This window comes from Podarcis vaucheri (assembly GCF_965113315.1).
Source record: "Podarcis vaucheri genome assembly, chromosome: 8".
NCBI classification, from domain to species: domain Eukaryota; kingdom Metazoa; phylum Chordata; class Lepidosauria; order Squamata; family Lacertidae; genus Podarcis; species Podarcis vaucheri.
The window spans coordinates 21,270,970-21,293,484 of NC_138766.1; the positions used below are offsets into that span (position 1 = coordinate 21,270,970).

Here is a 22,515-nt window from a genome sequence, read left to right on the forward strand (position 1 = left end):
GGTCATGTAAAGTAATAAAGGCTTTCTGGGTGAAATGAAAAAAAGAAGAAGTTTAAAATGACCTTTGTTTAAAAAAACCAGAAGTCTTTTTATTAGGAATTCTAAGGTACTGACATCCCAAAGGAACAGAAAAGACTCTTTATGTATGAGACAACAGCAGCATGGTTGCTAGTAGCGCAGAGATGGAAAGAAGAAAGAGTCCCCATCAGAGACGAATGGCAAACCAAGCTGTTAGACTACACCGAAACAGCAAAAATGACAGGAAAGCTCAAGAACCAAGAAGACAAAAAACTTCAATAAAGAATGGGGGAAATTTATAATTTACTTGGGAGACCACTATAAGCAGATGAAAATGTTAGCAGGATTTTAATTTCACTTGTAATGTAACAAATACAGTGGTACCTCAGGTTAAGTACTTAATTCATTCCGGAGGTCCGTACTTAACCTGAAACTGTTCTTAACCTGAAGCACCACTTTAGCTAATGGGGCCCCCTGCTGCTGCCGCGCCACCGGAGCACGATTTCTGTTCTCATCCTGAAGCAAAGTTCTTAACCTGAAGCACTATTTCTGGGTTAGCGGAGTCTGTAACCTGAAGCGTATGTAACCTGAAGCGTATGTAACCTGAAGCGTATGTAACCTGAGGTACCACTGTACTATGGACAATATGGACAGATATAAAATATAGATTATGGTATAATATGCAGTTGAAAATGTTGGCATTAGGACCCATGGAGGGGATGGGGGGAAGTCTCGAGATTCAGAGAAGTCTCTTTAAATGGATATGTATTTGGCTTTGCTAGAAATTTATATCTGTAAAATCAAATAAAAACATTTTAAAAGAAATGCTGCCCCAAATTCCATGGTTAATGAGGTTACAAACAGAATTTCTTACTGGAACCAATTAACATGACAACAAGCACTCAATTTCCACTGGATTCTGCTAGATTTCCAGACATGGCTTTTAAGCCATGTGAAAAAGCACATAAAACATGGAAATTATCAGGTAAAGAAAATTCAGGAAAATGGAATAAAATGTTGTCTGAACAGAGCCTCAGGGCTCCCTTTCTCCTGTAATTAGTTAAGGGGGGAAAAACCTGAGCTGCCTGTTAGGCTCATATCTAGTTAGAGAAAGAAAAATAAGTGCCTACTGAGAACAGAGAGCTACTGTATCATAATGACAAAGAACATTTGCACGGAACATAAACATTTTTAAAAGCGCAGAATGTTACATCCTATTACTTAATTTCGTTGACCTGTGACTTTGTTTAGCAGCAGCAGCACAATAACAGGGAAATGCAGAGTTTCAATTAATGAAATATTAAAACAAATGGTCCAATCAACAGCACAGTTGTTGCATTATTTAGAATAATATTTAATTCATCACAATTGCTCCTCTTTCCGAATTATGTTGATATTTTTATATGGTGCACTTCCTCGGGAAATTCACCTTCCTGCAGAAGGCTGCAGCAATGACGACGAGGTACCACTGCCTGAGTATGTTCACACAATTGTCAAGGAGAAGTGGGAAACTTCAGCCTTGGCAGAAGGTGGGTGGGATGGAAGACCCTCTGCCAGCTTCAGTGACAGCTCAAAGCATCGGAGATGAAGGGAGATACGGGGGGAATCTCTGGCACCTCAAACAACAGAGTACATTTTGTCATGCAAGCTTCCACACAACGTGATCCTCAGCTCCCAACTTTTGTTTGACACTCAGAGAGAATAAATTACATAAGGCATATGTGCTTGCCCAGACAGGCGCATCATGTGACCCATGAGAGAAGCAAAATAACCAGACTGTACAACGGTGGTGGGATAAAATCAGGCCAAATCTTTATCAACAGCAGCAGGCAGGGCAAAGTTTGGCATGGCATTGGGTCCCAGGATCAGTTCATCATTCAACAAGCCCCATGTTGATGGAATGGATCCGCTGGGTTTGGACCGCTCCAAATCTGTATGATGGGAGTTGGCCAGTGTTGAACCTTGCCATGCTGCAAGCCAAGCCAAGCAAGGTCTCACAGGGGACCAGGGTGCAGATTCCAACCGGGCAGATATCGAACCCACGCTTGGGTTTGCCATGGCCAGTCCTCTTTTCAGGCCCCTATACAGTGGTACCTTGGGTTAAGAACATAATTCGTTCTGGAGGTCAGTCCTTCACTTCACCTGAAACTGTTCTTAACCTGAGGTACCACTTTAGCAAATGGGGCCTCCCGCTGCCGTCACGCAATTTCTGTTCTCATCCTGAAGCAAAGTTCTTAACCTGAGGTACTATTTATGCGTTAGTGGAGTCTGTAACCTGAAGCATCTGTAAGCTGAAGTGTCTGTAACCCGAGGTACCACTGTAATATGTCGATCCTAACCAATGCCAGTTCCTCCCTCATACAAACAATGTTATTCTGCCTAACAGAGGAAAGCCATAATTTCATTAAGGGAAAGGGGGGGGGGACAACCAAGTGCCAATCAGGTTCCTTTCCAGCCCTGTCAACCAGTGACCCAAAATTGCTCAGTGAAGGCTCTAACTTGAGGCTGGGTGGGCGGGAAGCTCTCAAAGCAAAATGGTTGTGAGTTCCAAGAGAAGCAGCTTTTTATAGCCTTTCCCCTCCCCTCTTCAGCAAGGGCTCATGGGACAGTTTTTTCCCCCATGAGGCCATCATACAGAGAAGGTAGACCAACTGTCATTCTTGCCTCATGATGTTGTTTCAGTTTCTCTCAGACAGTATGATATGGCACTACCATTTTCTTTATTATTCAAGCTTTGTCTGACATAGACATTAGCCCCTTGCTTCGCTGAAAGGAAAGAAATGCTGCAGAACAGGGGTCTGCAACCTTTAAGACAAAAAGAGCCACTTGAACCCGTTTCCGAAGAAAAAAAACCTGGGAGCCGCAAAACTCGTCATTATAAAAATAACTTTTTTGTCACTTTTTTATTCTTTCTTTGTTTGACCTCTCAGAATTACTCCTCCTCATAGAAATAAACATTAAATTAACAAGTTACCTTTGTGTGTGTGTGTGTTCTTCACTCCCCTTCAAAACAGTGACCAGCGTACATGCCCCCTTTCAATGCAGTGACCAGCGTACATGCCCCTTACAATGTAGCGGGCGGGCGGGAAGGTGACGTCGGGAAGGTGCATGACTAACGCACGCACCGCCCCCATGCGACGTCACAGCCAGTACAGCCACCGCCACAGTGGGGAGTGTCGGGGTGCACAATGCACCTCCTCCCCTTGCTAGTATCCGCCTCGGAGCTGCAGCAAAGGTGTAAAAGAGCCACATGCGGCTCCGGAGCCGCGGGTTGCAGACCCCTGCTGCAGAAGAATGGTGGAATATCCTAAACTGGGTGCGTGAGGGGATATTCCCAGTCTGACAGGAGGACTGGTTTTTTTAAAAAAATCACCCCCACCCTCCACAACAGTCATCCTAGATGAATCAACAGCCATATGTTGTGTGGGGAGGGCACAGATGCCTAACAGGATCCCTGCTCCCCCCCCACATACCCTCCAATATTTTTCTGATAAAAATATGTACGTCCCATTCCATAATTATTTTACTACCGTATTTACTCAAATCTAATGCTCACCTCTTTTGGCCAAATTACGTTGCGAAAATTAAAGTGTGCATTAGATTGGATGGCACATTTATATTTGACAGCAAATACTTATTTTGGTTTCAAGGTTCTGATTCGAGTAAATATGGTATTTCTACCCCACCCATCTGACTGGATTGCCCTAGCCACTCTGGGCAGCTTCCAACAAATTTAAAAGCATAATAAAACATCAAACTTTTTTTTTTTAAAAAAACAAAACCCTTCCCTATACAGGGTTGTCTTCAGACTACTTGGGGGGGGAGGGTCAGATAACTCCATACCCTCCAACATTTCTCCAATGAAAATAGGGACATTCTAAGGAAAAGCGAGACATTCCAGGATTAAATCAGAAACCAGGACTGCTTCTCTAAATCAGGGTCATCCCTGGAAAATAGGAAGACTTGGAGGGTCTGTTTTCAGTCCTGACAGGAATGGCTCTGCCCTTGTGAACTAAAGAAGGGAACCCTCCTAATGAAGGGGGGGGGATACTGGCATCACCGTCTTTGCTTATTTTGGTCCACCGAACCAAATCAGCCAGCAGTCATGCAGCAAGGAGTGAAGCCTGCAGTTAGTCACATGACAACCCAGGGCTATCTAATGTCTAATTGGAATATAGTCAAACTACAATGCCTACACTATACTTTTAGAGCACATTTCCACCCTTGATAATTCTGGGTATAGTAGTTTATCCCTCACAGTGTTACAATTCCTAGCAACCATTAACCATAGAGGATGGGGTTCAGTGCACAGGAACCAGAGCAGCAGGAGCCATCAGCATAGCCAGAGGGGACCCTGTCTTCATGAACATGGTGAGCTCTGAGGCATAGGGAGCAGTGGGCAGAGAGCTCCAGGAGGCTGGGGTAGGCAAGAGACCACAGCCCAACTCCCTAGTTGGCCAGGTGGGGCTTGCTAGCTCTGGGAGGAACAGCAGGGGTAGGCTTGGAACAGATGAGGGTCACCTGCCTTATCAAGCCCAGCTGCTGCAATCAGTAGGCAAAGTATAAAAGGGCAGCACAGCTGAGGTCTGCTTAAGTGCGAAGAATCTCAGCTCTGATACTCCATTATCTCTGTGGGACTGAGCTTTGCTTTGGACACCTGGATTGAAAGTGGAATGGAGACTTGACATACTAACCTGTTGCCAGGTAGGCCAGAGGTTCAGAGCAGCTGCAGAATGACGCTCTTGTCCCATGGATTCTGTGTTTTCTTTCTTGGTCACATGCTAGTGTGACAAAATGCAGAGAGCTTTTTTTTAATGTAAAGATCTTGCAAGAGAGGGCTGCATATTCTTGCATGGCTGAGGATTGGACCAGGTGGTCCTCAGAGTCTTTTCCAACTCTACAATTCTGTGATTTAAGTGAAAAAAATAGCATCCAATAACATACTTCCTGCCTCTCATTTCTTCTTGTGCACATGAATTTTGCTCCGTAACAAAATATATCATTGTGGGTTGCTGGTTGGGGGAGGCTGAGTCCTCTCTGATTCCTGGATCTAACAAGGCCCTGACTGCAGGAATAGTTTCTTTGGAATGGCTCCCAAAGTGTGGGCCACAAGTGTAACAAAGGAAGTAGCTCTGTGCCACAGAACAGATGGATGGAACCCCCATATCCCTGAACTGTCTGGTAGTTAGAAAGACAAAAGGCCAGAGTTTGGTGGGCTAGAAACTAGAAGCTGGAGGCTGTAGCCTGGGCAGCTAGGAGACAGAGCCATGACTGATTGTTTTGAATCTGAGGCTGTGGCTATGGGAGAATCAAGACCCTCTTCGGGTGTTAATGCTGTGAGCACCTCCATTGTAGGCTCAGGTTGTTTGTGTGTGTGTGTGTGTGTGTGTGTGTGTATACACAGTGGTACCTCGGGTGAAGTACTTAATTCGTTCTGGAGGTCCATACTTAACCTGAAACTGTTCTTAACCTGAAGCACCAGTTTAGCTAATGGGGCCTCCTGCTGCTGCAGTGCCGCAGGAGCACAATTTCTGTTCTCATCCTGAAGCAAAGTTCTTAACCTGAAGCACTATTTCTGGGTTAGCGGAGTCTGTAACCTGAAGCGTATGTAACCCGAGGTACCACTGTGTGTGTGTGTGTGTGTGTGTGTGTGTGTGTGTGTGTAAATAAACCCTATATCCTGAAGACACTATAGTCTCTGCAGTCCCTCATTCCAAGACAGTATGGAATTTGATACTGCTCAGAGATGCAACAATATGTATACAGCTCTATTCTCATGCGCTCTAAACATCTCTGCAGCTAGAATGGAGTTATATTGTTTTTATTTTCCCTAGCTCCCCATTTCTGATGTTTTTGTTTTGTTTTCATAACTCCTTTCAGGTTGATTTGTTCTATCATTTATCTTCTGACTATGCCAGAGGCAGAAAAGATGGAAAAGGAGTGAGTTTTGAGGGGGAAGCATTATGGAAATGTATATATAAAAAATCGAGCTTAAAAAGATACTAGTTGAAGATTTCTGGAGTAAAGCTTTAATTCTCTCCTCTAGGCTGTATTGTGTTGTGAGTTATGTACCATATTTCTAGCAATAGATTTCCCTCTGATGGAGGGGGGGGGGAATGAACAAACAAATAACTTTACTAGTCCCTTGTACCATTCAAAAATAGTAAACTACTAAATATCTAAGGAATATTAAAACAAATATTTTATTGCAATGTTGTGCAAAGGGATGCGGAAATAGCAAGGAAAACAGTAGGGTAGAATAAATTAAAATAAGTTAGAGGCCACTGAGGCACCGTTATGTTTTGTTTAATTTAAACAAAATATGAAATTGTTATGGAAAGATTCTGATGTGATGAGTACCATCTGCTGTTATTTTGTTATATAACAATTTGCATAAAATCTATTAAGTTTGTGTATTGCATGCTTCGGGAATTTAATAACCTAGAATTATGTGCGACATGCATTACATGCCAACAAGTTGGAACAGTGTGGATGGTCCTAAGTCAAAACACATCCAGGAAAGAGCATTGGGGGTTGCTATAACTGGAACTCTCCCTGCTCCAGAAGTGGTACCTTTATCGGAGACTGGAGAGACTGAGGACTCATCTAAACTTTGCATTTAAAGCAGTATCATAGAATTGTAGCGCTCGAAGGGATCTTGAGATTCATGTAGTCCAACCACTTTAAACAGTCATGGCTTCCCCCATAGAATTTTGGGAACTATAGCTTGAGAACTATAGTTTAAGGGTCCTGAGAGTGGTGAGGAGATTTCTTTTCCTGTCAGAGCTACAATTTCCCCAGTTTCTTGGGAAGAGGGATTGACCGTTAAACCAGTGTTATAAGAATTCTAAGGTCTCAAATATAAATTAACACACATAAGTATATAAACCACGTCTGAAATAGTAGGCTACAGGAGAGCAATCCTGAAGCCATTTTGACTCTCCCAAATAGACCTCAAATATTTCTCTGCAAGGAGGGAGGAGGTGGGAAAGCCTCCCCACTGCCTTTTTTGCTTGCAGATCCTGTCTTAAGGGCGTATTTATGTATGAACAGGGTGAGCCTGTGACCTGGATTCAGGAACTAAAGTATTAACTATCACAAAAAGAATGGTCAGGCTGCCCATGTAATGCAGTCAGTGACCATTATCAGGTATCCTGGCAGACAGGATTTCTGTTGAAGACCGCCTTCTCTGCTGTGGACCGCCTCCTTTTGTGATGTATGTATGATTTTTAGAGGGGTAGTCTTGGGCTATAGGGTGGGCAATTTCAAAAGCCTATATAAGGACTTGTGCACCATTGTTCAGGGTTCTCCTCCCTCCAGCATGTGGTGAGTGGGGACCCTGTTGCAACAGTTTAATAAAGATCAGGCTTACTAGCCACTTTGCTTCTCAGTATACTCTAGCTGGCCTCTGTTATTTTTCCCTACCAATAGGGAACCCACTTAAGGACTCTATATGGGCTCTTGGATACCCCATAAGGGAAAAGGAACAGTTTTTTCTTATAACACCAGTTTGGGAACTGTAGCTCTGTGTGGGGAATAGGGTTCTCCTAACAATCTTTGGCACATTTAACAAACTAAACTTTCCACGTTCTTTGAAGGAAGCCATGGCTGTTTAATATCCTCATTGGTGTGAAATTTCTTTTTGCCCCCTACCCTGGTCACATCCTCTGACGTGAGGAGGGCAGTGACTGGAGAAAGGGCCTTTTCAGTTATTTTCAGGGGTTTTTATCAGCCAGAACTAGGCTTTCCTTTTGGGAATTATAGGGACAGAACTTCCCAAACTGTACAGAAACTTATTCATGTGTGCTACTACAGCGGCAATTATGTTACTTGCCCCAAAATGGAAAGAAGTCCTAGCAAAGGAAGAATGGATGCAAAAACTTATGGAATATGCAGAAATGGTGAAAATTATTGGAAAAATATGAAATCAAGATAACGAACTTTTTATTAAAAAATGGGAATCGTTTCTTGAATATTTACAGATAAATTGTAAAAAGATAAGAACATGGCAGGATTATTGTAACAACCTGCAGTTTCATAAGAGTATATATTTAAAGTAGATGAATAAATGACTAAGCTAAGTTAATTTGGATATGCAGAAGGTATTAAAAATAAATTTAAGGAACCACATAAAGAGGGGGAAAGATGTCAAGTTTTGAAATGGTAAATTAACTGTAAAATTATTGAGATGGATAAACCTGATATATATAAACATATGATCAGCCAGAACTCATTAGAACTCAATTCTGGCACATCTTAGGTATGCACCATTGTCAGAGCAGCTGTTTTTCTAGAAAAATAGCACTGATTATGTTAACTAATTTATAAGTGCCTTTGTATATATCTCTATAGTTGTGGTGCACTGCATGTGGAATGTCCTCCTCAAAGAGGCTCACCTGGTGCTCTATTCAAAGTCTTTGTTTCACCAGGCGAAAACCTTTCCCTGTTGTTGTTTTTTAAATAAATAAAAATAACCTGACCTTTCAACATAATACTTAAACTGGTTTGAAAACAACTAGTTCTACTCCTTTTTAATTACCTGGGCTTTTTCTTCTTCTTGCTAAACTATGTCAATATACAATATTATTATTATTTTAATTGATACAGCAAGAAAAAAACAACAAAAAAACACAAATACCAAATTACACACAGGAATAACCATAGACACATAATTTTCTTAACAAACAATAAAAAATATGGTCTTAACACTAAAGACCCAACCTCCTGTCTGTCCCATATTTCGATTTCATATTACTTATTGCCAATACACTTTTATCATAATTAAACTTTTTCTAAATATATCTAATTTCTACCTTGCAACTATTACTGAAGTTCCTCAAATGCTGCAACAGAATTTAAACTACTATATTTATTTTTTAAATATTATTTGAAATCTCCCATTTTGAGACAAATACCTGTTTTGGTTTATTCTTTATTTTTTCCCTGATAGACCAGCATATTCTGTCAGCCTTTGAATCCAATCTTGTATAGAGGGGATTTCATTACTCTTCCATTTTGCCATGATCAGAACTCTGGCATATTAAAATGTACCCTTCCTCTTTTGCGGAATATCCAGATCTGTTATTATACATTACAATATACATTATTTTAAATTAGTATTAGTTTTACTCATCAACCACTTTGGGACCTTTGTTAAAAAGGGGACATCCTAAAACATCAGAAAGAAAGAAAGAAAGTAAGCTTTCTCCTCCCTTCCAACCTTTCTGCTTTTTTCCAATGTCGAGCCCCTATGTGCAGTCGAAGAGGAAGCGATCTCTGTCCTACGCTTTCTCAAACCTGAGAGGTGAAGTGTCCTATGATTCTAAGCACGTTCATTCAGAAGCAAGTCACACCGAGCTCAATGTTACTTTCTCCCCACTAAGTGTGCTGAAAACTGTAATCCTATGCACATTTTCTAGGGAGGGTTTCCCATTAGACCCAGTAGGACTTACTTTTTGGTAAATATAGATAAGTGGTTGGCGTGTTGTTTTAGTTCCATATACTTGGCGGAGAGAAAGGGAGAAAACATCTGATCGGCTCCCCTATTCATCCTTTCTTTTTGTTTGTTTATAACATGCCAATGCTACTTTTGTCATATTGGATTTTGTGCAGTGTGCAGACACGAAACAAGCAAAACCCTAAAACATAGTAGTTGAATTATAATAATAATAATTTATTATTATTTATTCCCCACCCATCTGACTGGGTTTCCGCAGCCACTCTGGGTGGCTTCCAACAAAAGATTAAAAGTACATTAAAACATCAGTCATTAAAAGCTTCCCTAAACAGGGCTGCCTTCAGATGACTTCTAAACATCAGGCAGTTGTTTATTTTTTTGACATCTGATGGGAGGGCATTCCACAGGGCAGGCACCACTATTGAGAAGGTCCTCTGCCTGGTTCACTGTAACCTCACTTCTCACAGTGAGGGAACCACCAGAAGCCCCTTGGAGCTGGACCTCAGTGTCCGGGCTGGATGATGGGGGTGGAGACGCTCCTTCAGGTATACTGGGCCAAGGCCGTTAAGGGCTTTAAAAGTCAGCACCAACACTTTGAATTGTGATTGAAAATGTACTGGGAGCCAATGTAGGTCTTTCAAGACTGGTGTTATGTGGTCTTGGCAGCTGTAAAAAACAGTAGATCAGCTGTAAAAAACAGTAGATAACATCTTCGAAAAGGCAGAGAACTCTTTGATCTGAAAAGTGTTTTTGTCCGGTACACAAGGGATGACAATTCTAATTCTATTAGAATTTAATTGCTTTTTTAAAAGACCATACTTTATGTTTTTAGCCTTTTGGATTTTATTCGTGGTGTTTTAATTTGTGCAAGGCGCATGGAGTCTGGGGAAGTTGGTGCCAGGCAAATCCATTTGGAGAGGGCATCCCATAACAGGGTCAACGCTGCCATTTAAAAAGTCCTCTGGCTTGTTCAAGTCTACCTCACCTCTAATGGGAGAGGTGCTTGGAGAAGGGCGTTGGCAGATGTTATTATAATATGAGAAGTATATGCTTCACAAATCCAGTCACTTACTCTGTCTTCTAGACCAATGGCCTGGACAAAGGAAAATGGCCTATAGATAAGTTGATATTTTAAAATTTGTGAGAGCTGCCTGGGGTATTTTTTAGGGGGCGTTGTTGTTGCTGCTGCTGCTAATTTTTTGTATCTTAAGATTTATGTGGAAAGTTTCTGATTTTGTTGTATAATATTTGATGTTCATTTATTGTTTGACTACTTTTGTAAGCCGCCTTGAGCATGGCTACAACTTCGGAAAGGCGGCAACCTTAAATTCAGTTTTCCACATTTCTGCACCGTTTTGTGACATATTTGTTTGTTTATTTTAAAAAGGTCCTTATGTAATTCCACCAGGATTTCAGAGTGAATTTCCCCTAATAGACACGTTGGGATGCAATGCTGTCTACCGTAAACATTTTTGCAGTGCAGGCTCCCCCATTGTAATGCATTTCTGTGTATTGTTTTTGCGAATATATGCCTATGAGTTGAATAGGATCCAAAATGCAGCAGTCTGATTGGTCCTAGAATAATAGGATCCAAAATGCAGCAGTCTGATTGGTCCTAGAACAATGCAGCAGTATGATTGGTCCGCAGGAGCCGCCCAATCCAGCTCCAGGTGGAAGTGAATCCACAACCTGATTGGCCTACAGGAGAATCCTGGAATTAGCCAATCACGTGCAGCCCATTGTGTAAATAATGTATATAAAGCAGATATTGTGGGTGAACTTTGATTCCTCCTCACCACTATGAGCTGAATAAAGAGCATGAAATCCACTCTCGACTCCGAGTATATTTCATGCCTTTTATGCACACTTTACTTCAGGTTGTACAAAAAGAAGAACCACCGCACTGCAAAATTTGGGAAAGATGCAAATTTTGCTGGGTGGCTGTGCTTTGTGTGGGTTTTTCAGAAAGTGCTGACTATGTAGGCTTGCCTTTAAATGTGATCTGAATCAGATCCCCCCCCCAATCCCTTCCACAGGGAAAGAGACTGACCAAAAAAAGAATATTTCGCTATACAACGTTGTACACATCTATCAATGTGTTTAATGTAGTTGTTTACAGCTAGCCCTTTCTGACTAAAATGGTTACATGATGTCTCATCCTGGCTTGGCAGTCTTACAGACAAGCAATTTTGTTTCAGGCTACATGCGAGCATTCCTCAGGAGCGTATCTGTTTGTGGTTGTTAGGAGGAAAAGTAACTGAAACACATGTTTTGGAACTCTCCCACCTTCAATTTAAACAAATACATTCAAGAACAGACCTCGGATTGCTGGTACAAATGACATTGTTCCTCCCCCCCCCCACTGCGTTTTGACTACATATCATTATTTCTTAGGTGCACATATATTTCTGGTTGTCATGAAGAAATGCAATCGCAATAAACATTCTACAATGCACTGTATTGTTGAAATTTATTTTTTTTTTCATCTATACATCTATGATCCAGTGAATACTGTAGTTTTAAAAGTGTAAAATAAAGCTGGATTGAGGGACCAATTCTTCTTTAAAAAAATGGATCTATTGCAATTAGCTTCCTTAATATATATATATATATATATATATATATATATATATATATATATATGTAATTAGTTTATTCTAATGGCTGGGAGACTCCATTTCACAGTTCCGGATTCGGAGTACAGTAGAGTATAAAATGATATTAGATTTACTAGATTTTTTTAAATGACTGGACAATAGCCATGTTGCTGTTCATCCCAAAAAAACCTCCACCCCCAGAAAACACAGCTTATTGAAACATAGTTATGGGGAAAGAGCTCTTCATGGGGAAAGATGTCACTTCATCCCCACAGTAATTCCAACAAGTGTGAATTTATAATTAATTGCAAAGAATTTGAGAAGTGAATATTTCAGTTTAAATTAGATGGATCAGGGATGTCAAACTTGTGGCCTTTGGGGCTCTGCAATCTGGCTCTCTTGGGTGATTTTGTTAATTAAGCACATATTTTCTTAAGGGGGAAAGAAGTGTTTTGCTTGCAGTCGCAGCCTGACTGTGCAAGAGAAGTGTTTTCATCACCCGCTTGCCACAGGGAAGCTGTAGGGAAGCTGCTTCGCTTTACTTTCCCCGAAGGCTCAGGGGACAGTGTGATGATGTGAGCTACGAGTCCATCGAGCAACTGCCATCCCTGCCCTTGTACAGATGTTCAGCAGCTTCCAAGGAAACCAGCCTGTTGCATAAAAAGGAGAAGCAAGATGAGCATATGCAAACAAGGTGAGCTCAGTCCAGGCTTCTCTGTTGGCCGCAGGGAAAACAGGATGCTGGAACCTAGGGACATTTGGCGTGATCTCACAGGGATCCATCCCCATCATTCAGACACTGAGGTCCAGCTCTGAGGGCCTTCTGGCAGTTCCCTCACTGTGAGAAGTGAGATTACAGGGAACCAGGCAGAGGGCCTTCTCGGTAGTGGCGCCCGCCATATGGAACGCCCTCCCATCAGATGTCAAGGAAATAAACAACTATCTGACTTTTAGAAGACATCTGAAGGTGACCTTGTTTAGGGAAGTTTTTAATGTTTGATGTTTTATCATGTTTTTAATATTCTGTTGGGAGCCACCCAGAGTGGCTGGGGTATAAATAATAAAGCACAGTGGTACCTCGGATTACAGATGCTTCAGGTTACAGACACTTCAGGTTACAGACTGTTCTGGGAGATGGAGGGTCTGGAATGCTTTCAGCTGGGTGTTGTTCTGGCTCTCCCATGATTTCCCAACTTTCCTCCTCATCTGCCTCTGAGCTGCTCAAACCCATGTTGTAAATCTATACTGTTTCCTCTTCCTCCTCCCTGGAAGAGTCACCATTCCTCCTCTGCCCAGTCCTTAACAATTACCGGTAGTTTTCTTTAACAGTGGAAGCAGGTTTTCAGATCATACACAGCTCTTCTTCAGGCTTTGATTTTGAGAGCAAAAAATAAACATCCAATAGTCTAAATAGAAACAACTAGGTAGTCAGGTTGATGGTTACTTGGCTGCAGAAGTTTACTGGCCATTGCTGTTGGCATGGAGATAGTCTAGGCTGAATGGAAATATGCCATTCTGATGTCAGGTATGATGTCACAAAGAGAATGCTTTAAGTCTTGGTAAAGCCAGAAACAGTTAACAGTCAGACTGCATCTCAGCCCTGTCAAGATGGATCTCCATAACAGGTGATGAATATTTTTATTTTGGGGCTATATTAACTTTTACTATTGGGGAAAAGTTTTAGATTGGTTTGCCACTTTGTAACCCATCAAGTGGAGGCTAATAGATATATATTCACAACCTTGTATGTGTCAAAGAATCAACTTTATGTGTGACTTTGGGACTGATTCATACAACCACATTTCCTTTCTGCACTCTATAGCAGCCTTTTCTCTGTATTTGAAAAAAATAGCCAAGAAGGAGAAGATAAGTAACCAGGAAAAAGATCTAGATAAGTATGGTAAGGATCTAAGCTTTACAAGTGAGGGGAGGGGGCTAGGATGATGGCTTTGTGGTCCAGCATTTCCTGCTGGGGATACTGGACCAGCAGATCCTCGACTCAATAATGCCTCCTGTTTAGTATACCTCCCATTTCCTCTCCCTATCTTCCCCACCTATCCTGACTCCATGCTGTTCCCAAATGCCAGTCCGGGTAGTGAGGACTAATTGAAAAATGTGAGACCCAAACAAGGATTTCACATTTATTGTTGCAAGGAGAGGGGGCAAATGTCTTTTTTCCCTCTTGCACAAATGTTCTTGCTGATGCAATAAACATCTGAATGGGGTCATCACAGTTCTGTTGCTGAATATAAGAAGAACAGGCTCTAATTCCCACATATAAGTCTCCCTATGCTCTTTAGGTAGAATGTAGGCTTATTAAATGCATACTTGACATGCAGCGATAGTGGGAGGCCCCATTAGCTAAAGTGGTACCTCAAGTTAAGAACAGTTTCAGGTTAAGAACTGTCCTCCAGAACGAATTAAGTTCTTAACCCGAGGTACCACTGTATTAGTATTAGTATTAATATTACTACCGCACCCATCTGACTGGGTTTCCCCAGCCACTCTGGGCAGTTTCTGACATACCGTACTTTTCTGTGTATAAATCTAGGGTTTTTTCTTTAAAAATTAAGCTAAAAAAGGGGGGGGGGTCGTCTTATACCTGGATAGTGCATAGTGCAAATTTCTTAAATTTGAGTCTCCCAAAATAGGGGACATCTTATACATGGAGCATCTTATATACAGAAAAATACGTTATATAAAAACATAATAAAACATTAAATGAGAAATGCTTCAAACCATAGAACCACCTCTTTTGCCAGGCTTGAATGCACTCCTCTGCCTGGTTATACAGCATATTCTTTTCCTCTGCAACAGCCTGTTTTCTTCTGGTTTTAAAAAGCCAAGGGAGCGTTTGTTCTTTTTGGGTAAAGGGATTTGCAAAACATCTCCAGTTGGCAAGATGGTATCAACAGTTCGGAATATGCCTAAGCACTTGCAGGGTTTTGTGGGGGAATGGCAGGCTGTGCACTGCGTGGTGCTTTTGCACACATTTGCAGGCGCTCATATGGGTGCACACTAAGACAAGATGCATCCAACCCACTGAGATTTAACACTGAGAGTCCCCAGAGAAGCAAGTCAGCTGGATTCTGGATCAGAACGCTACCAACTAACATGAAACATTGAAAGCCACCTTTCGAAGAAAAAGGGGGCAGGGAGATCAAGATTTTGCCAGGGATAGTCCCTGGTCAACAGGGATGGTTGGAACACATGCAACATGTTGCCAAAATACATGTGAGCAGAATCCAATGTGAGGGAATTAAAGAGAGCAGGCAGCTGCCTGGTGGGGCACACCAGAAGGAACACCGCCTTACCTGGAAATGCCAGGGATTCAGCCTGAGACCTTCTGCAAGCAGAGCGGATGCTCTCCCACTGACTCACAGCCCCTTCCCATCATGCCAGCAGCAGCTCTGGTGCTGCTTCTCACAAGGCCAGCTCCTGATGCAAACTGGGGCTTTGCTCCAGACATGGCAGGGGATGTGGGGCTGCCCTGTCAAGGGCTGTCAGCACGATCAGGCCATGCGCAGGTCAGAGGGAAGACGCAAGACTGAAATGCAGTTAAGTTCCTTCTTTAGAGGGTGTTGCACTTTTGGATCCTCATCCTGTTCTGCCAACCCAACACCACTTTGTGAGGCTGGAACGAGTGGTATCAAAGGGCTCGTGGCTGTTGTGTCCTTCTCACTAGTAAGTTTAAAAAACGATTGCTAACCCAGGGTTATTAAAGCACGACAGTACTTTTTCAGGAGGTGGGGGAAGTGGCTGGTGGAGCTTCCTGTGGGCCCGGGCCCTTTTGCACCTTGCCCCGGGCGCGGCAACTGATGTTACACCACTGCCTACAAGTAACCTTCACAGGAGAGGCCGAACTCATACATTGCAACCAGGCCGTGAATTTCAGCATATGGAGAACATAAAGACTTTGTAGGTGAGTGTAAAATGTGAAAGCTTTGCACCAAAATCCAAGTAGACTCAGTACCCTTTCACAAAAATAATTGATTGCTCAATTATTTGGTATACACTTGGTATGCATTAGCAAACAAGGAAGCTGAACTGCTGATTAATTGTGCAGCATTGTCTCAATTGTGCAGCTGCCAATTGTGGCCAAGAAAAGCAACCTGATGCCTCATGGATTATACAGAATGAAAGGTCAGCCCTTAACACAAACAGCAGGAGGCAAATGAGCAGCCAGTCACAAGCTTTTAGGTGGGCTGGAAATCCTTCTGATTTGTTGGGGTAACAGGTAAATTTTTCTTTAGGCCTTATGCATTCCATATTTCCCATACGGCATCATCTTCCCCTCCAAGAAAGATCACTGCGCTGGCAGTTTGCCAATTCATTTACAAGTCACCAATTCAAAGCTGGATTTCCTTCACATATTCCTCTAGCAGAGGCCATATATAATGTTAATCAAAGAACAAGTGGGAAATGCAACAAAGAATATGGTGTGCTGCTGTTCACTATCAGCCAGGCCCACCCCCATAACAGTCCATTCCATTCCAGGGATGTGGGTGGCACTGTGGTCTAAACCACTGAGCCTCTTGGGCTTGCCGATCGGAAGGTTGATGACTCGAATCCCCATGACGGGGTGAGCTCCAGTTGCTCTGTCCCAGCTCCTGCCAACCTAGCAGTTCAAAAGCACACCACTGCATGTACATAAACAGATACTGCTGTGGCTGGAAGGTAAACGGCATTTCTGTGCGCTCTTGTTTCTGTCACGATGTTCTGTTGCACTAGAAGCGGTTTAGTCCTGCTGACCACATGACCTGGAAAGCTGTCTGTGGACAAACACCAGCTCACTTGGCCTAAAAGCGAGATGAGCACTGCAACCCCATAGTCACCTTTGACTGGACTTAACCGTCATGGGGTCTTTTACCTTTACCTATTCCATTCCCCCCTCGTTCATGATGACCCATCACTCTGCACGGCACCACCACCAAACGACCCATCAGCATTCTGTGTCTATAAATTGTGCTCAATTCTTAGTGGGTTTTTGAGGGGTTCACTGCATTTTGGGTTACCCCTTGAACATTCTTTCATATTTCCACAAACCTTGGGGTTTCTGAGTCTGTCTATACTAGTGCTGTGACAAAAAACAAACAAACAAAAACCTCCCACATTTGTTTCTTTGACCATTATTCATCAGTAAATGAGGCAATTTGCATTCAAAAATGATCAAGGTGTGTGTGGGAAATGGTGAACTTCTCATTGGTGGGGTGCTTACCTAACCTTTGTGGTGTTCTGAGTTTGTACCTCAATATGTGGTTTATTGTTTGCTACTGGTGAAGCAGGTGCATTGCTGTCCGCAGCGCTAAGGTTAAGTCAGGTAAAGCAGCAATGCTGCCCCTTCCGGAAAATTTTGGAGAACCCTTTTCCTCCCCACTTTATTATTATTTTGGGGGGGGGGAGTTTTTATTTCACCCTGCTCTAGCCTACTCAATGCATTGTCACAAAAGACATTTCCACCACAGCTCTAATTTTACCTGCTTTCTCTGGCTTTCGAAAGCCATCGTTGTTTGCTATTGATTTGTCTCTTTTTCATGTTTGCTTTAAGGTGCCCTGAAGTTTTTTGTTTGTTTGTTTTTTAAGGTGGGGTATAAAGAGTTGAAATAAAAAAATAAATAACTACTGTACTACTCCAGCCTTCTCTCTCTCTCTCTCCCTCCTTTCTGTGCATGTGTGTGTGTGCACATATGCACACACACCGTATCCTGCAGTTTGAGCTATGTTATTACCAATGCAGTTAAAAACTGCTAATCCAGGCATGAATTGTTCTAAGGAGTGCTTTTCTTCAAAACAAGTATATATCATCCGACTTGAACTATCCATTGTCATCCTCCTTAGACATGAGATACTACAGGCTTACTATGTCAGGGAGGCAATTTCTGCCTAACACACTATCATACTCCCGTCACCAAGAAAGACGGCTATAGAAATCCTTTGTGCACTCTTTGTGCCTTCGTGTCTTTTCACCAGCACCTGGAGAAGTACTTTTGCGAGACAATTGACTGTTAAACATAGGGCCTTGTTTTGCAATCGGGAAAACTTGAAAATGAACAGCAGACAGATTTGAAAGAATGAAAGTGCCTGCACAGAAGAAAAGAAGGAAGATATTAACCTGGGGAACATAACAAGGGTCAAGGGTCAGCAAATTATGCCCAGAGATGTAGCTACTCGCCTACAGGAATATATTAAAAGTGCCTCTGAACACATGCAGAGTCGTCTTTTTGCCAAACAGGCTTCACCTGCCCTTCCATTCCCACACAAAGAAGGGCTTAAGGGGCAGGTGTTGTTTCTTCCCCCTAATTCTGAATCCCTGAACTTTTTGTCAGAAATTGAGTACAGTAGTACCTTGGGTTACAAACGCTTTGGGTTACAAACACTTCGGGTTACAAACTCCGCTAACCTGGAAGTAGTACCTCGGGTTGAGAACTTTGCCCCAGGATGAGAACATAAATCACGCGCTGGTGGCAGGAGGCCCCATTAGTGAAAGCGCGCCTCAGGTTAAGAACAGCTTTGGGTTCGTAACCAGAGGTACCACTGTAATTCTTCCACTTCCTTTGCAAGTATTCAAAACTAGAGAGCACTGGACTCACCCACAAAAAACCCCCGGTCCTAATTCTTCCCCCACCTCACCAGCTCTGATCCAGCTGCTCTTTGCAGTTCACAGACATTTCCCATGACTCTCTGGCTCTCTTGCTGCAGGCAGAGTCTTCGTTCTGTGCCAGAGCACATTGTAGTTGAAATATGTTTGCCTTCTAGGTTAAATACAAATTAAATGCTTTTATAACAGCTAGTCCCCTAGAGATGCATGGAAAGGGAGAGTGGAACAAGGACGAGGCAGAGAAGGGACATCAGGACAGGACAGAGTGGAACCCATCAATAGTAGTGGCAGTGAGAGGGCTGACCCAGAGATTTGGGTGCTTGCCAGGAGACTTGAAATCAGCGACTGAGGCTTAGAATTTCTGGGTGAAAGGCCGATAGCTGGAAACCTAATAATTCATTGTAATTTCTATCCTGTTCTTCCTTTCGAAGGAGACCAGATTGGCATACAACAAAAAAATAGTAACGGAAAAAGAGAGGGGGAAAAACTATAATATACAGTAGAAATAGGGAATGTAGCGGCCACAATATCTAGGACTCAAAAGGCTGATTAAAAATAAAAAGTTGTAACTGTCCTCCTAAAGCTAAGCAATGAAAGCCACCCCAAAGGGCACAATGTCACCTTACAAATACCTTAGGGACAGGGAGAAGAGCCTCTGTGGAAGATATCGATTCTCATGAAGAACTGAATGAAGAAAGGTGGTATTTGGGGAAACCTGAAGCCATTTCTGTGAACTGCCCTGAGACCCCCCCGGGTATAGGGCGGTATATAAATTCAATTAATAAAAATAAATAATAAAAATAAATAATAATTTTGGGTTTTATAGGCCAAAACCAGCACCTGGAGAATTGCATCTGGGAACAAATAGATAGCCAATGTAGTCAGTATAAAACAGGGAGGGTTTGCAATGTGAGCCCTACATTTTACCCCTGCAAGTTCTTGGATTTAAAGGGATCTTGCCCAGCATTGTAAAATAATTTCTTACAAGACATCAGCAAAAAGTTCCACCCAACTTCCATGGGAGATGTGCTTCCTAGCGTGCAATTCTGGGTGAGGGGTGCTTTATTCTCCAACACTATTCTCTCTCATTGAAAAATCTGCAGTCACCTTATATCTAGTTAATCCTATGCATATGTTGATTCCATGTAACATTTCAATATTGTGGAACTATGGCTTATATTTCATTGCTAATAGGAATTAGTTTTATCTTATGACATTTATTGTCTTTGTAACATGTTTTGAACATTTGGGAAGGTGAAAACCTTAAAATAGCATTTGGGAGTAAACAGAGAAAACCTTCAAATTTCATAAGGCACATTACCAAATTCATTATGCCAATGGAAATTTCCAGTAAATCAGCACTGTTTTTGCCATTAACAGTGGCAAAACAGTGCAGGTGAGCTAATGATCACCTCTGTTTTCCTCGTCTCTTATTTAGGCAACAGTCTTTGAGTTTTTCCCTCTACACTGCAACCCTTTTACAATGAGGCAATAACATGAAATCCATTTGTAATGGCCCTTAAAGCTCCAACTAGGTACTCAGACAAAGTGATACACTTACAGTCATACACTCTGAACATTATAATGCCATTATGAATGCTACCGGTCCTATTTCTGGATGCATTGCCAACTATTGACATTTGTTGTAATCACGCATCCATTTTAAATATCACAGAGAGAGTGAGTGCTGGAGGTGGGTGAAATTCACACTTCTCGCTACTTTTGTTTAAACACGGGATGTCATCTGTACACAGGTTTTTGCAATCTGTTCACATCTGAAAAAAAAAAGTTTCTGGCATATGGACTAGATACTCTGCTCTTGCTTCTGCATTTGGTTTTAGTAGCAGAAGACAACAGCGAGCCACAGCCATTTAAAACTGTATTTTGCCCCCCCTTCCTTCACAAATTGTCAAAACAGCATCCAATCTTGCAGGTTTGGTTAGTCATAACAGTGCTTCATCACTAGGGTTACAGTGGAACCTCAGTTTTCGAATGTAATCCGTTCCGGAAGACCATTTGACGTCCGAAACCAAAAACTGAAAGTGGAAGCCTCAATAAAGTTAAAGGTAAAGGGACCTCTGACCATTAGGTCCAGTCGTGGCCGACTCTGGGGTTGCGGCGCTCATCTCGCTTTATTGGCCGAGGGAGCCGACGTACAGCTTCCGGGTCACGTGGCCAGCATGACTAAACCGCTTCTGGTGAACCAGAGCAGCGCACGGAAACGCCATTTACCTTCCCGCCGGGCTGTACCTATTTATCTACTTGCACTTTGACATGCTTTCGAACTGCTAGGTTGGCAGGAGCAGGGACCGAGCAACGGGAGCTCACCCCGTCGCCGGGATTCGAACCGCCGACCTTCTGATCGGCAAGTCATGGTCTCCGTGGTTTAACCCACAGCACCACCCACGTCCCTGGAAGCCTCAATACAATAGGGAAATTCAAAACGGAAGCCGTGTGGCACGTTCGGCTTCTGAAAATTATTCAAAAACCAAATCGGTTATTTCCCAGTTTTCGGCATTCGTGTTCCGAAACTTTCATCAACGGAAACATTCGAGAACTGAGGTTCCACTGTACTACAAAATAATTTCTTCCCTGAACTTTCCCCCTTGTGGTTAGAGAAGAAGTTCTGAAGTTCAGTATGATCTCCTTTTTCTTTTCACTTTTGATGATGAGCTATGAACTTGATCTATGAAGGGCATTCTGGTCCATGGTCACACTTAGATAGGATGATGGGTGAGTTATACTTACAGAATAAGGCAGGGGACCTGTGGACTTCCTGATGCTGTTCCACTCCCATCAGCCTTAGTCAGCATGGCCCAATGGCCAAGGATGATGGGAGTTGAGCAACATCTGGTGGTCCACCCCTCCATCTTCTGATACAGAAGGAACTTAAATGCACATCATAGGTTGCCTGTAAAAGCTTGGCAGGAGGGGTACGGAAACTTGTTGGGACATCTTTATTGTCACCATCCAGTTCTGAACTTCTTGCTCTGCTCTTCAATGCCTGAATTATAACTCCTGAGCCCTGAGCCTGCTGTCAATTCAATACACTTTTTTCCTCAAAGGTCTCTTGCTTACTCATAAGTAAGAACGTCTGCCTTCATGTGTTGGGCAGGAGCCAGGAGCAGGTCGCAGGCACTAATCTCTTATTGCGGCAATTGGAATAGACAAGAACTTTCATCTACGTGGCATCTTTCTTTAAAAAATAAATAAAATCCTATCTCTTCCATTCCCTATCCCATTTGTGCCTTGACTGCTTGATTACAACCCACATTTTATTTAGTGTTTGTTTAGCATCAATAACTGAAGGGCATCTGCACACTTTCAGAGATGTCTTAAAGGCCACTGTGGAGGTTTTTAAGCAGAGGCTGGATGGCCTTCTGTCATGGATGCTTTAGTTGGGATTCTTGCATTGCAGGGTGTTAGACTAGATGACCCTTGTGTGCCCTTCCAAATTCTATGATTCTATATTCTTTAAGAAAGCAGTTTGCGAAATTATCAAAATATATCCAAACAAAGGAAACAAAGCAAACAATTATAAGGAATACTAAAACAACACCATCTTATGATCAAGAGCAGAGTTTCTAATGCATAAGTGCCCATTTGACAACAAGTTCCTGTAATTCAGAACTCCAAAACCAGGGGAGGCATAATTAGTCTGGAAGCATCCCTAGATGATAGGAACTTTATAAATAGCAATTAATGCTACTATGTGCACAGGTGAAGCTATTAAAGAATATTCTATTTTGGTAATAACTTATTGCTGTAATTAAAAGAGAAACATCTATAGGGTAAAAAAGTCATATGCTTTTTAATATAACCCCCCCCCCTTTACTGGTATGTTT

General features: G+C 42.3%; 1 protein-coding gene and 2 long non-coding RNA genes across 6 annotated transcripts in view; 1 reads left to right on the forward strand and 2 right to left on the reverse strand.

The window, feature by feature from the left end:
• Positions 1 to 18,097, forward strand: part of LOC309538833 — a 379,365-nt gene extending 361,268 nt beyond the window's left edge. Inside the window, exons 1-3 of one of the 4 annotated variants that reach the window (XR_014222361.1) lie at positions 13,617 to 13,697; positions 16,158 to 16,309; positions 17,911 to 18,097. This is a non-coding gene — a long non-coding RNA (uncharacterized lncRNA). Of the gene's footprint in view, positions 1 to 13,616; positions 13,698 to 15,733; positions 15,757 to 15,878; positions 15,995 to 16,157; positions 16,310 to 17,910 lie in introns of those variants that run through there. The other 3 variants (XR_014222362.1, XR_014222363.1, XR_014222360.1) reach the window with 3 other exon arrangements.
• CDH10 (cadherin 10) overlaps positions 1 to 22,515 on the reverse strand; it is a 408,163-nt gene that overhangs the window by 241,307 nt on the left and 144,341 nt on the right. The gene's annotated exons all lie outside the window — the stretch shown is intronic.
• Positions 1,349 to 13,465, reverse strand: LOC309538895. Its single transcript, XR_014222471.1, has 2 exons — positions 13,383 to 13,465; positions 1,349 to 1,634 (listed from the first exon to the last, which is right to left on the reverse strand). It is a non-coding gene; the product is annotated as an uncharacterized lncRNA (long non-coding RNA).